This window comes from Bombus vosnesenskii, unplaced genomic scaffold (genome assembly GCF_011952255.1).
Source record: "Bombus vosnesenskii isolate JDL3184/JDL3185 unplaced genomic scaffold, Bvos_JDL3184-5_v1.1 scf7180000016276, whole genome shotgun sequence".
In the NCBI taxonomy this organism is placed as follows: domain Eukaryota; kingdom Metazoa; phylum Arthropoda; class Insecta; order Hymenoptera; family Apidae; genus Bombus; species Bombus vosnesenskii.
Window position 1 is genome coordinate 92,176 of NW_022884345.1, and position 14,146 is coordinate 106,321.

The 14,146-nt window shown below is 36.1% G+C and overlaps 1 pseudogene; it reads left to right on the forward strand.

The window, feature by feature from the left end:
- Nucleotides 1–6,707: 6,707 nt before the first annotated feature.
- LOC117242733 lies at nt 6,708–7,973 on the forward strand (annotated as a pseudogene).
- The last annotated feature ends 6,173 nt before the right edge of the window (nt 7,974–14,146 follow it).

Genomic DNA, 14,146 nt, shown 5'->3' on the forward strand with positions numbered 1-14,146 from the left:
CTGTATTTATCGCTAAATAATTTGTGACGTTTTTATTATTACATTCATTATTTTTAAATATACAAGCTATATTAACCTGTTAATACAGTGTTAAATTCATTGAACCACCCCTATTATCGTAACAGAAATCAGGGGATCGATCAGTTCGTGGCGTCGGTTATCTAATTGCAACGGGAATTTACTACTCCCGTTGACGTGCTTTCTCGCGATCGCGTCTCTCCGCGAATGCTCGAATAAACACGGATTGCTTTTTAACTAAACATATTCATACCCTGTTTTCTCAAAATCGAAAGCTTAAAACATCCGTTCTTACTGATGTTATTTCAATTATATTTATATCGCGTTATTTCAATTATCTAATATATTTTTTACTTTTTTCATGTAAAATCATCATTTTACCAATTGTACCATAATTATTAGGAAGCTCTGTTAGAATTTAATCTTGGAATTAAGATTAATAATCTAGGGAAGACACAATGTTTGCGTTGAAACAATATAATGTGATATTTCTTAAACAATTATTACAGGAATTATAAGTGTGTGTGTTCTGGAATGTAGACAGTTGACTGACTGGCACAGACACAGACACAGACTGACTGGCTTAGTGATCCATGGCCCTTGAAAAGGTTTTGAACCCCACTCTCTATGCAGTAATGAGTGTGACCTGTGTGGGTGTCTGTGTGGCGTCACATGTGCCACAGAACCTTCTAGTAGCTTCTCGACGTGCCCATCGGGAATGTTCCATCCATATTCCTACGCTTCTTCCGCCGAATTCTCGAAAGAGCATGCACGTGCTAGCCGCCGTGATACATCTCACGAACGCACGTTAATGAGGATATCGTTGAACAACCAAGGAAGGAATCCGTTCGATCAATCACCTCATCTGTATGCGATTAATATCGTTGTATTCCAACAAACTCTGAACAATAACTTAAACACGAAACTGTAATTTGTGTCTTTATAATTTGCAACGTTGTTAAAATTTTGTATCTCCCTTTGCAAATGCAAATAATTTAAATGAAAAAATACATGGTTTTTAAATCGTTCCTCTTATATTCGTAATAATAATTTCGTTCTACAGTGAATGCATTTATTATTCAACGATGTGATTTTCGGTTGTTTATTGGAAAGTTATAATGCTGCTGATCTGTAGAATTAGTGCTGACTATTATAGTAATATGCACAGCGAGTCATTTGTAATAAATTGTAATTACTTGTAATGTATATCGATTGTAATTACTTGTAAACCACTCAATTCATAAATGCATACATATGTGGCGGCACTCGACAGCATAAATACCACAACTCGACACTAACTAATACCAGACAACGGCAGCGCAGTGGTTAGCGCCTCAAGTTACGAACGTTCGGGATCTGGGTTCTTAAATCCCGGCGACCGTAGTCCGATTTTTCTTCCACGATTCTTAAATGAAAAGAAAATACAGCAGTACCCTAGCAGCGACATCTACAGCCAGCAGCTACAATTATCATTTGTGTCTTTGTTCTCTCCTAAAGGCCGTCCAAGGGACTTGAGAATGCAAAGAAGAAGTGCTGCAAGAACATAACAAATATATTTACAAACCAAAACCAATTCATTACAACGCTCATCCTTCAATTACATCCTCCGTCGCGAAAATCCTCCGCTTCCTTTCTGTCAATCCATCTTGCCCATATGTGGTTCCATAGTTGCTGAATCGTATATAGACAAACAACAACTTGAGTAAGCAAGGGGGATGGATGTAGAGCCGACAAATAAAGGAAAAGGAGAGAGAAGTGTTTCGTCCTTGAGTTTATCATATTGTGGTGGCCGGGGTATTCAACGCTATGTCCTCGATTCGCTCTAAGTACTCAGGTTCTAGACACCCTTGGAGGGCGGTAGATTTTTCTTCATCGCCCGCGATGCTCGCCGCCGCGAGCTATCTCTCTAGTAAGGAGAACCATAGCACTATCTTCTAGGGCATCGTCAAAGGCACGCGGACTACTTCACAGGTCGTAACTGTTTTATTCTTGTTTGACATATCGTTAACGCGCCCGGAATCACGATCATTGAAATCTCATTAGCTCGATCACGTCGGGGTCACTTACACCTCACATATTTCAAATAAAATCTGCATAATTCTGAAGGAAACACAACTACATTTAGGTTATCTTGTTTTCACAGAAACCTGAGAATTGCTCAGAGTATTTTAATAAAATATTCAACTATTTTAAAACGCAAAAAGTAGTTTATTGTATGGAATATATAGAGTGGTTCACGCAATTGTTTCGGCATAATTGGAAAATTCGAAATGTGTAGCTTTAAAAATATTGCAGAGGAAAAATCGGATTCGTCGAGGGCAACCTTCGTTCAGAAAGTAAGGGAAATTGGCATTGCTGCTAATTCGTCAATTTGTATATCGGTGGTTAAAAAAGGATGCTAGCCGCTCTCGAGAGGAAGTCTATAGTGGGAGACGTCGTTCGTTAAAAAATAGGCGTTTCGACCGTTCGCGGAGAGACGCGATCGCGAGATAGCACGTCAACGAGAGTTGTAAGTTCCCGTTACGATTAAATAATCGACGCCACGAACTGATCGATCCCCTTATTTCGATTATGATAATAAGGGTAGTTCAATGAAATTCCACAGAATTAACACAAATAAATTAATGTTTATTTCAACAACTTATTAACTAGAAAGATATAAATGGAACAAAAAAAATGTAACTGCGTTTTGGTTGATAAGTAATGCGCGACATACCACATGTGTTGACGGTTCGACATCTCGAAAAGTTCTGAACGCCTTTCGATTTTTTTCGTTTTTTCTGGAAGGCGACCCCCACTACGTTCGGATCACGCCACATTCTTTTACGCGAGGTAAAATACGGGCCACGAGTCGACGTTTCTGGAAGTCGCCCTGCTTAATGAACCATGCGCTTGCCACTACAATGTTTGTTTGCCGGGCAGACGCGACGATCCGTCTGCAACATTATAGTGGCGCGATCGACAGTTAAGAATATGACCTATGGTAAGCCGCATGGCGTAACAGTAGGTTTCCCCTATCTTCCCGTAGTTGGGACAAAGACTGTTTGTCTGTTTGAAGGACTTTAGTTTCCTAAGAATTCTGCCGAATATCAATGGTCCGCCTGGCTTGGCGCGCAGGCTCTATTACAATGTTTGGGAACCCATCGTGACATATGGTGCGCCTGTGTGGGCTGATGCAATAAACTATGAGAAGAACAGGAAGATTATAAAACGGACCCAACGTACTGCCCTGTGCATTACATTTACAGCCTACCGCACTGTATCTCATGCGGTGCTTTGTGTATTGACCGGCAACTTACCGATCAACATTAAAGCTAGGATGTTGAAAGAATCATACGAGAGAATGAAGATTTATAAGAGCTTAGCTGTTGAAGGTGAAGTGATCGATAGATACATCATGTTAAAAGAAGAACTGGATGACATAAGGAAGAAAGCCCTAATGGAGTGACAAGCGGAATAGGGCAATTACAAAGAGGACAACTTTACTAGGAAGTTGATAGGTAATGCGTCTATATTCGCCAAGAAAAGGAGAGACATCGATTACTTTACGATGCAAATGTTAATGGGGCATGGTATCTTCAACAGCTACAGGAAGAGGATCGGTAAGGGGGTCGACACTAAGTGTAGAGATTGTGGTGACCCGAACGACGATGCAGAACACGTCCTGTTCGTGTGTCCTAAATGGACCTAATGAACATAACGATCGAACTCGAGAATTTCCTGGATCTCAGGATAAGTGTGGTCAACTTGTTGGACACCGTGGTTACCAAGGACGAATACTGGACAAAGCTCAAAGCGTTCTGCAAATCGATAATAAATTACAGAAGAGAAATGGAAATGGCTATGGGGTCAGCGAACAGGAGGAGCGGTACCAGCATGCAACGTTAAATATTCGGAGACGCGAGATGCTGATCGGCTATGCCGGGGTTGTCCGTGTCTAATCAAATAAAGGATCGAGGGGTTTTTAGGGCGTATGGCGATGTCACCTGCCGAGTCCTACATAACACAGAGACGCGGATCTCTCTGGGTACGCGTAATAGCATTTTTCCCTCTTCACGCAAAAAAACCGGTTCATCTAACAAATTTTTGTTTCATGACGACGGTGTCCTCGAGATAAGGACTCATGGTAACTACAACTGCCGTACATTCTCTACTATTCTCCTCGATAGGAACATGAAGAGATCCGTTCCTTTTTTCAACTACGATCGGATTTGTAAAGTCGGATTGAGACTGATCAATTACTTTGTCTTGCCGCATTTCTATATCTACTTTAAACACCTCCGGGTGTCTATTACAATCTTTTTTCTCTACTTTACGAATAGAAGCATTTCCGTCCTTTATGTTTAATTCGACGGTATTCAGGAAGTATGTGCCAATTATGAACGAGTGTTGCATCAAGGTATCTGAAACTACATGTATCGTTACAACGTACGACTCATCATCTATCACAATATTCGTCGAAAATTCTTCGAGTGTACAATTTCTTCCGGACCCGATACCAATTTTCACACATTGATTCGCTCTCATTAAAGTTAGTTCGCTACCGGTATCTATTAGCGCGCTTAATTCGAAATTTCCGATCTTAACGTCTTTACCACGCTTCGTCTGCAACGATTGCCACGTGCTAGAAACAACTTTATGGGACTCGCTCAGGTTGTCGCATTTCGATACGATGTGTCCGTACTCTCTACACTTAAAGCACTTGGGTCCTCTCGACCTATTCGGGCACTCTGCACACTCGTATTCTTCGTCACCGCAATTGTAACATCTCGTCTTCTTCATATCTCCAGATTGACTGGGCTTCCTGCTCCTTTCAATTTTGGCTAGCTTCACAATCAATTTTGCTCTGCGATAATTCTGTTCCTCGTACATGATTAACCTCTTCCTCAATTCTTTAATGGATGTAGTAGACTTATTGTTTTCTTCATCTACTATTCCTTCTACAATATGCTCCACTTTCGCCTCCTCTTCCATATCAACATGGCTGGCTATTTCAAGCATGCGGTACATATTCAAGCATGCGGTACAATTTATATTCTAGAGAAAAATGGCGCGCCCGGGCGAATAGATGGCGTTAAACGCAATGATCCCAATTGAACTGAAAAGTCGTTATTAAGGGACTTGTGTGTAGAGGATGGTTAATCGTGAGATTTATTAGACGAGATTGCCCGTTGTAGAAACCGTCAAGTATATTTTAAAATGATTAAATAAATAAGAACAGATAATGTTCGCAAATATGCTCGTATTAACGGATTCGCTAAGACAGTGTATAACCGCTCGCTCATAACTCGTTAGTAACTGATCAATACTCGGTAGATAGTCGGTAGAGTCATAGGACGTGGCGGATCGAGAGCGACTCATGTTGTTGTGCCTCGGAATACGGACATCGCCTTGACGCACGAAACATATCGATAGGTAAACTCCGGACAAAACAAAGTCACCGTTATGGGCAATCGTCGATCTAAGATGAATTCAAATTTTCCGACTCCCCCCCACCCCCTCCCCCAGTATAAATAAACGGACGTGATCGCGAGTTTGTATATACCGAGTATCTACGAATTATCGATCAATATCTACGAGTTATTATCCGAGTCATCCGAGTTATAGTTATCGAGTTTTTCGCAAGCGACCATACCCTAGCTTCGCGAATACATTTGTACGAGCGTCTCTCGACGGTATTTATATTTATTCGTATTTATTTTATTTATTCTAAATATATTTGAGGCGTTGCAGCAGCAATTTCACGTATTCTCTAAATTATTGATCCTCACACGATCCACTACATGATCGATAACTCTTTACGATTGCGTCCGTTTAAACTGGTACAGTATAAACTGGTCGGAGGAGAATCGGAAAATTCAAATTCGTCTTCGTTCGACAGTTGCACGTAGCGACAACATAGTTTTGTCCGGAGTTTATTTATTGCTACATTATGTATGTCCTAACGATATTGATACTCCGAGGCAAAAAAACAACATAATTTGAATTGTCCTCTAGCTCATGTACCGCTACATGTACTTTCAAGGAGCAAAACTGGCACAGTCCCGCTTGTGACGCGAAACGGAGATTATCGTTTCCCTTCCTTTAACGCATTTTGCCATTGAAAGACACGAATTTCTGTGACTTGTTTTATCTCTGTTATAAATCTCTCTTTATATTTAAAATTTTATAGTTTTTGTGCAAACGTAAAAGGTAAGTAAATATTAATAAATATTATAATAATATAATATAATGCTATATAATAATATTAATAAATACTTCGCTATTTACTTATTTTATTTCCATTAAAGTGTATTGTATTTTTCATTGCATTACTTTCATTTTTATTTAGTGTAATAATAAACGCATACGTTAATATTCATTGGCATTAGTGTAATTGTAAGCTTCACTGTAAATTTAATAAAATTTATAAGAACGGAATTATTAAAAGGGTATATACGTGTAATTAAACTAGATTCTATTCTCAATGTTACTTCATTATTTTATTATTGTTTCATATATATATATATATATATATTCTTTTTTAATTTACATGTGCTTCTAAGTTAATAGAACTAAACACATGTGTATGTATTAATTGCTATATAAGTCATAATTTCAACCATAATATTAAATTATGGTATATATTATTAAAAAGTATAGTTTAATGTATATATTAAATATATATCATTTATTCGTAGATTTTAAATATGGATACTGGATCAAAGAAGGAGATTGAAGAAATGATTACCAAAGATATATCGAATATACATAATTATTCCTTGGATGTTAAAAAATATATTAACAACCAGCTTGAAGACACTCTGGATTATTTACATGGTTTAATTGCTGAAATACCACAATCAGTCCCTGGCCCTTCAACTACAAAGAGGCCGAAAGTTTTGAAGAAAAAAGGTTATCGCCGTAAAGAGACTATCCCAGAAAATGATATTATCAATACTGATAATACAGTAACAGATTCAGCAGTACATGATAAAACAGAAAATAAAGATGTAAAAACTGGGGATGTGCTGGAAACAACAATTGACCGAACAAAAAGAAAGGCTGCAATAAAAGCTGCAATTAATATTAAAAAGCAGCAGTCAATGTCACTTGTTACAAAATTACGAAGGCTAACTCTTGATGATGACAGTAATGTAAATGTTTGTGTCATATTATGATGAAATTTAATACTTTTAATCTTACCCCATATCTTATGTTACTAATCAATACTAACCCTTATATGTAGTACCCAATAATGTTTGATATCGCTTAATTAATACGTCAAAATCTAATTGCTTATACAATTGTATGTACATTGTGTATATAAATAATACTATAACGTTGTTAAATATATTCTAAATTTTTAGAGGAAACGTGGAGGCCGACCTAAAAAAAAAGGAAAGTGCTAGAAGTAGTTGAGATGAAAAAAACACAAAAGGTCCTACAAAACATAGTAAAACAAAAAAGAATGTTTTAAGCGAAACAATTTCAAAAGAAGATGCAATACAGCCAGAAAGGATTGAACCATTAAAGTCTTCAATGACAACAAGAGATAGATAGACAACAATATAAAGAGAACTTTTTCACGGAGTGAAAACACGAAGGGTAAATATTCTAATATTATTGATGATACAGTAATTCCATCAGCAAGAAATGATATTGAAGATCCTTCAATGTGCGAGGATGCACTTGAGAAATTTACTCCTCTTATGAATTCCACGATGGACATCAATTCTACTTATACGCAGAAGATGATGGACGCTACCGCAATTGTAGAACCTTTATCACCAATAAAATCAAACGAAACGGTAGTAATTAATAAAAACTTGGCTAGTAGTATAGGAAAAAATAATGAACCAAAATTTACATCACGGTCACCAATAACTCTGCAGGAGGAGGTTCAGCAACTGAATCAAGCGATTGGACTCACCGAGTTCGAAGAATTATTCGCAGAAGATGAGCCATCCCGTTGAAAGGGAAATGTCTAATAGAAACATGACGAAACAGGACATTCAAAATGAAATGAAGAAAAATGTGCCCGTAAGAAGGAGAATCGAGGCCTTTGAAAAAGAAAAAATTTCAGAAAAAGCCATTGTTCAAAAACTGGCACGAAGATCTGTCGAAAAAGCAAAAAAAATCTTATTAGCGAAACAAAAGAAGGAGACTCAGATGATGACATCGCAGGTAACATTACAAACAGTATCAAAGTATTCTTCTGTTATAAAAACACAAGCTATTATTCATTCGATATTTTATCCAAAATATAGCTCCAAACAGTAAGGTCCACTTCTGTTTTGCACAGTAAACCTGACGACGACACATCGGACGATGAAGCCAGACCAAGGCGTACAATTCCACATTAGGCGCAATGTAAGTGTTGTTTTACTTAATGAGTTAATAAACATTATAATGCATGGAGTACTCGAAATTTTATCAATTTTAGCGTACATACGCGAAAATGAACTTGCAATGCAACGATAAATTCCGAAGAAAGCAGTCTATAAATTCTTTGATAGAAGAATGTGCACACCAGATTTAACTGAAATGTTTGAAAATATAGATAGGAGTAGATTACAACGCACGTCCAATGCAATATGGAAGACACCACCGCGTTATTCCATGATGGAAAACGAATAGAAGTTATAATTTGTTAAACTGAATGTTGTTGATTTCAAATTGTGCCTTAGAGCAGACCTTGACATACCTTGCGTGTAATATAAAAATGATGTTACATTGCAACTATCGTTAAAAGATGTGTGTGTTCTTAAAATATACCAATGAACGTAAGACTATTTCACTTTTTATATTTTAGAATGATCATAGGCATATATTACTTTTATTATACTAATCAAATTTTACCATTTTTTCTTATTTATATGTGTCTTCTTAAGAATTAATAAATAAACCAATTAATAAATAATTGTTTTGGTACGACTTTTTAATGAGAAGTAAATTTTATTAGATTTGCCTTATTATCACTGTCGTGTAATAATTCGCGAGATACGCGTGATATAACTCGCACGATTAAATAGCACTGGTGATTTCGTCTCTTCGTGTAACGAGGAGGGTCTGGTAAATGGGTCGACCGTGGACGTTCAATCTTGTAAGAGAACAAACGGCGGCACCGTATCGTCGAGCATTTTTCTTTCGGTCAACAGCCATCCATTTTATGTTTAGCACATTCGGTTGCGACGCTAAATTTTCGTTACACCACCAGTTGTTTCGTCTGAAATTCGCGTGACGTAAGTGAATTACACTCTCGCACCCGTCAGCCATTCCTGCGACCACTTCGCGTGCGTTAACTCGATAATATTTCGTCTCTGTTACCTTGTCGCCGTTGCTGCTTGACACATCTCGCTTGCTGGACGACTGATCGATGAAAATTAAAACGGGACGCTGATTTACCGTATCGTTATTTTTGTGTCAGGTATTCTCTTTTTGTCGTTTCGGCGAATTATTTTCATTTCGAACTTTTCTAGTCTTATTGTTACGTCGATTCTTATATTTCAAGATCTAGTCTTGTACGTACGCTGGGGAGCGATTTTATTTATTGATTCAACAAAGAATATCGTTGTAGGTGTTATACATGCGAGTAAAAGTAACGAAGTACGAGTAGTTTCACTGTAACGTTATTACATACTTCCTGATAATTTCTCGTTATTTATACCATAAGAAAGTGTCAAAGAGGAACTCTTATCTCGAACGTGGACCTATTTGTCGATAATGCATGCGTGTAATACTCGAGTGTCGTTCATACAGCGTAAATATACGTGCAGATACGTAAACCTTTTATGATTTTTGTATCAAAGGCAGACCTGCTATAATAGTCACAAGTGAAATATAATTCTACGAAAGAAAATGGAGCAAAAGGGTTTCGTTGGTAATATATTCTTCCTTTTTCATCACAAGTTTCCTCTTTGTTGTGCTTCTGTTACATTATAATCCTGTTAGATTTACGCGCGTAAAATTTCACTTTGTTGCACTATATCTCATCATCGCCATCTGCCGAACACCTGTGAGAAACGCGGTTTACTTTGTCTCAAAGCGAGCAAACGTCTAATTTCACAAATTGGATTTTCATCAACAGCGAGAAGGGCATATGCGATGTAAAGGAGGCTGTAAGGGCGTCCTAGGGCTTACGGTGGTTGTCACGATGCCGGAAGTGGCGCCGAGCAGACACGTCAAGGGAGAATCAGAATCGCTATTGGGAAAACCATCACGAACGTTTGTCCTTCACGCCATCAAAATTCTATCTTCTGAGATATTTTTCGCGTTTCCGAGGTCATCGCCACTCTCCTTAACTTTGCCTTACGATGTATAATATCTCGATGTTACGGTAGTTAGAAATTTGTATTAATTTGGAGAACCTTGCAAAAGTACGCAAATCTGCTACGATTTTTATCATGTATTGTTTATGTAGATGGCTTGCTGAAAAAATTGTGCAGGAACGAATCGCGTAACAAAGTACAGTGCATTCGAGATGTAACATTTCAGTGCAAATAATAAATTATTTTCAAACAAATAATCAAAATTTTTATTTAAATCTTCTCGAGATTTTTACGTATTACAAGACAATTGTTATTTTATAAATTCAGAAACATAGTTATATCCACTGTATATACTACGTACATATATGTATAAAATATATGATCTTTTAGGAATATCTCTCTACTTTAAACTGTTACTAGCAAAGATACTTTGCAAGTAGCATTCTTATATGTTGGATTACAAGCTATTTCAATTAGCCTTGTAGTGAATATACTGTACAATATTTGTAATTTTAGCAAATGTCGTGATATTGTTCTGTAGGAGTACCAAAACATAGTGATCTTCTATTAGCAAATAAAATTCTATTTTTGATGAAATTTAGTAAAAAATATTAAAGTATCCGAGGAACAATTTCTTTTGCCTGCAAAAGTCACTTTGAGCAGGTGAAATCGAATCCTCAAGATTCTGATTAACTTGTGATGATCCGAGATACAGTAAAACTTTGCATCGCTCTATTGAAAAATATCTGTGCGCTAGGAATAAATCTCGAGTAAATAATGAGTTTACTATTTTAAAGATAAAACGTGTAACAGGCATTACATGTAAGAAATACAATGCGGGCAAAATAACAGCTCACTTAACATTTCTGTTAATTTCTAAATACATAGGATTTTTCACCAGATATTAGCGCTTTTATTGGAACAAACAAATGAAAATGAACAATTCCGTGTAACATATTTCCGAGCCATATTGATCTGATATGTCAAACATATACATTGATATTTCGAAAATTAAAAATTATTTTCTAGAGTTGACATGTTGTTTTTCAGGTAAGTAAAATGTTTTTTAATGTATACTATATCTAATTTATTAAGTGTAATTACCAGTTATTTGCCCCACTTTTATAATTTCCTTTGTATATTATATACATTATAATCTAAAACGTATTTGTTCAACGTATTTGTCGTCCAATACCGATGATTTAGTCATAGACCGAATTTCTTTTACCTGTAAGTTCAATATTTTGGCAACTGAGACTAAATTAGAAGGTGTCCGTTTAATTTTTCTTCTACCTTTTCCCATAGAAAAATGTTTGAAAGTCCAAAACAGAAAAGAGAGAAATGGTCAGAGGAGAACATGAATGGGGCTTCGAAGCTACTCTTCAAAAATAAAATGGCCCAAAGACAGGTCACTGAAGCTTTCAATGTTTCAAAAACGACGAATGTGAAGTCTGGGCATACGTCGAATGCGCAGATCAAGAAAATATTAAGTATTTTCCATACGATATACATAATAATCAAATTTGAATAAGAATATGTATACTGACATCTAGAGGACTTTTTAAAACATTATTAACCATTTAGAGCAAAAGATCAAATAATTAAATAATTGATCGGTACTGGACGACAATTTTTCGTTTCCTACAAATTCCGACATTACTATTCTTGCACATTGTCAATTCGTCAATTCGTATTATTGAATTTCATAAAATTAATTTTCCTACTTTTATCAAGTTCCATTTGTGCTATAAAGTCACTTTGTAAATTTTCATTTTTACCAACTCTAGCACAAGGTACTGTGCGACTCTCTCCTGCATCTTATTTTGTATGTGATTCGAAATCCAAATTATTCGATATTTTTCATACCAAACTACGATAAAGATTCTTAACAACTTCTGCAAGATTACCTATACTAGCATTTATGACGTTCCTGTCTCACAAGATCAATAACCAAGCCTTTTCCTCGATTCTTTTTCTCTGATGAAACGTTAAATAGTTTTCTTCCTTCTTTCTGTCCGGATGAATTTTATCTTTTTCGTAGGTCATTGATATCTGGTCGCTTTTTTAAATTACTTTTTCCGTAGTTTTCATGTCGCAATAAAGAGATTAAAAAATGCTGGATCAAAATTCTTAATGCTTTTCTCACCCACTCCGTACTGTTATCTTCCTGTTCATGTTCAAAATAGCGAATAGAGGTACATATAGAGGCGAATACTTCTGTGTTTAGTCTATTAACACCCCCTCCCTCTCGCCCTTTGATGAGGTTGACTCGTGTTAAATCACAATATCAGTTTGCCTAACAATCAGAACTACATGGAATTTTGGGGATATACAGGCTGGGTCTTCAACAGCAAACCACCTGAATAATTCTTTCAATTTTTTGAGACGCAGGGAAATGTTTGAAACAAAAGTTGTTTGGTTTCGAGGAGGCTATTACGCGATGGAAAAAGTTTTTCTCAGATGGACGCGTTTACGAGTTTTAAAGAACACTTTAATAGGCTTCGTTTTTTTTTAAGTGTGGCCGTGTAGTTTTGAATACCTATTTGTCCCATTGTTGCTCTTTTGAAGACGGATTTAAATATCGCGGTCATTTAAGATCACTCAAGGTCGTAAAACGTAGTAAAATAGTCCAATCGGACGTAATGTTTCAATATTCCGAAACAAATTTTCAAGATAAGCGGCCCGTTTATAAAACACCATTAAACTAGGAGACGCAATCAATTGGAGAAAAGATAAATTTTCTGTGACTACTTATCGTACTCGAATTCGACTCTACATCTTCGTTTCTTTGTCGAAATTGCTATGTATAATAATTATTAATTATGAATAACGAAAGAAATCCTTAACCGAAAAAGACTTCGTTATTCAGTATTCGTTGTTTAATATAATTATAAAACACCAATCAATAATAACACAGGTACTTCACAGTGAGATATTTGAATTATTCATCTAATATAAAGAATAAGAATTTTGGAACAAAAAATTAAACGGTTAGTACAAACATTCGATAATTGCACGAAAATGTCCTCTACGTAGTTACACAGCCGTCGTGTCCACTTTGAGAAGGGCAGATTTCCCTGAGGTATTGCGGAAGTTTGGCAGTCCATTGCGATCGAGCAGTGTAACATGATACAATATTATCAGTTATCGCTAAGACAATGTATCCGAGTAATCATACAAAACTGAAAATTGCCTTCTTTTAGGCTTTTTAAAATTAAATTTCCACTAACGCATTTGTAAGATTTCCCCGACTAAAATAAGATCAAACATGATATAATATGAATAATATTTAATTATCAATTATTAAGTAAGCAAATATGTTCCAAATTTTATCGTGTTTGGTGTCATTTTAACCAGTAAAACGCAAGAAACATATTAGCAAAAATTTCATTGATCAAAAATCGCAAATAAGAATCTTTCAATTTATCGCCAGCCTTTAACGAGGCTCTCTTTCTCTTTCATTCGCTTTGTCAATTTTGAGGAATAGAGTCGTTCCTACGTCTCCATAATTGTAACGTTTCAGTCCCGATTTTTGTGCAATTATCGAATGTAATTATTGAAATTGTATACACGACATATTACAAACATTGAATCGAATCTTCTTCTGCAAAACGTTATCGAACACGAAAAAACGAACACGAATAATCGAATCGAAAATGACTAAACGATCGGCTGTTGGATAAGTGTTTACTAAGAATCTGACTAAGTACACTCTCTTAAATGCAAATGACTCATTGAACTTTTTGATATTAACTTTTTAATGAACGGCAATCCTCGAATAAAATCTTACTCAAACTGATAACATTAACAAAATATTTAAAAAATGTCAAAATTGGCGGTATCTCCTTTTTTTGTAAATATTTACCGGCTATTGAATC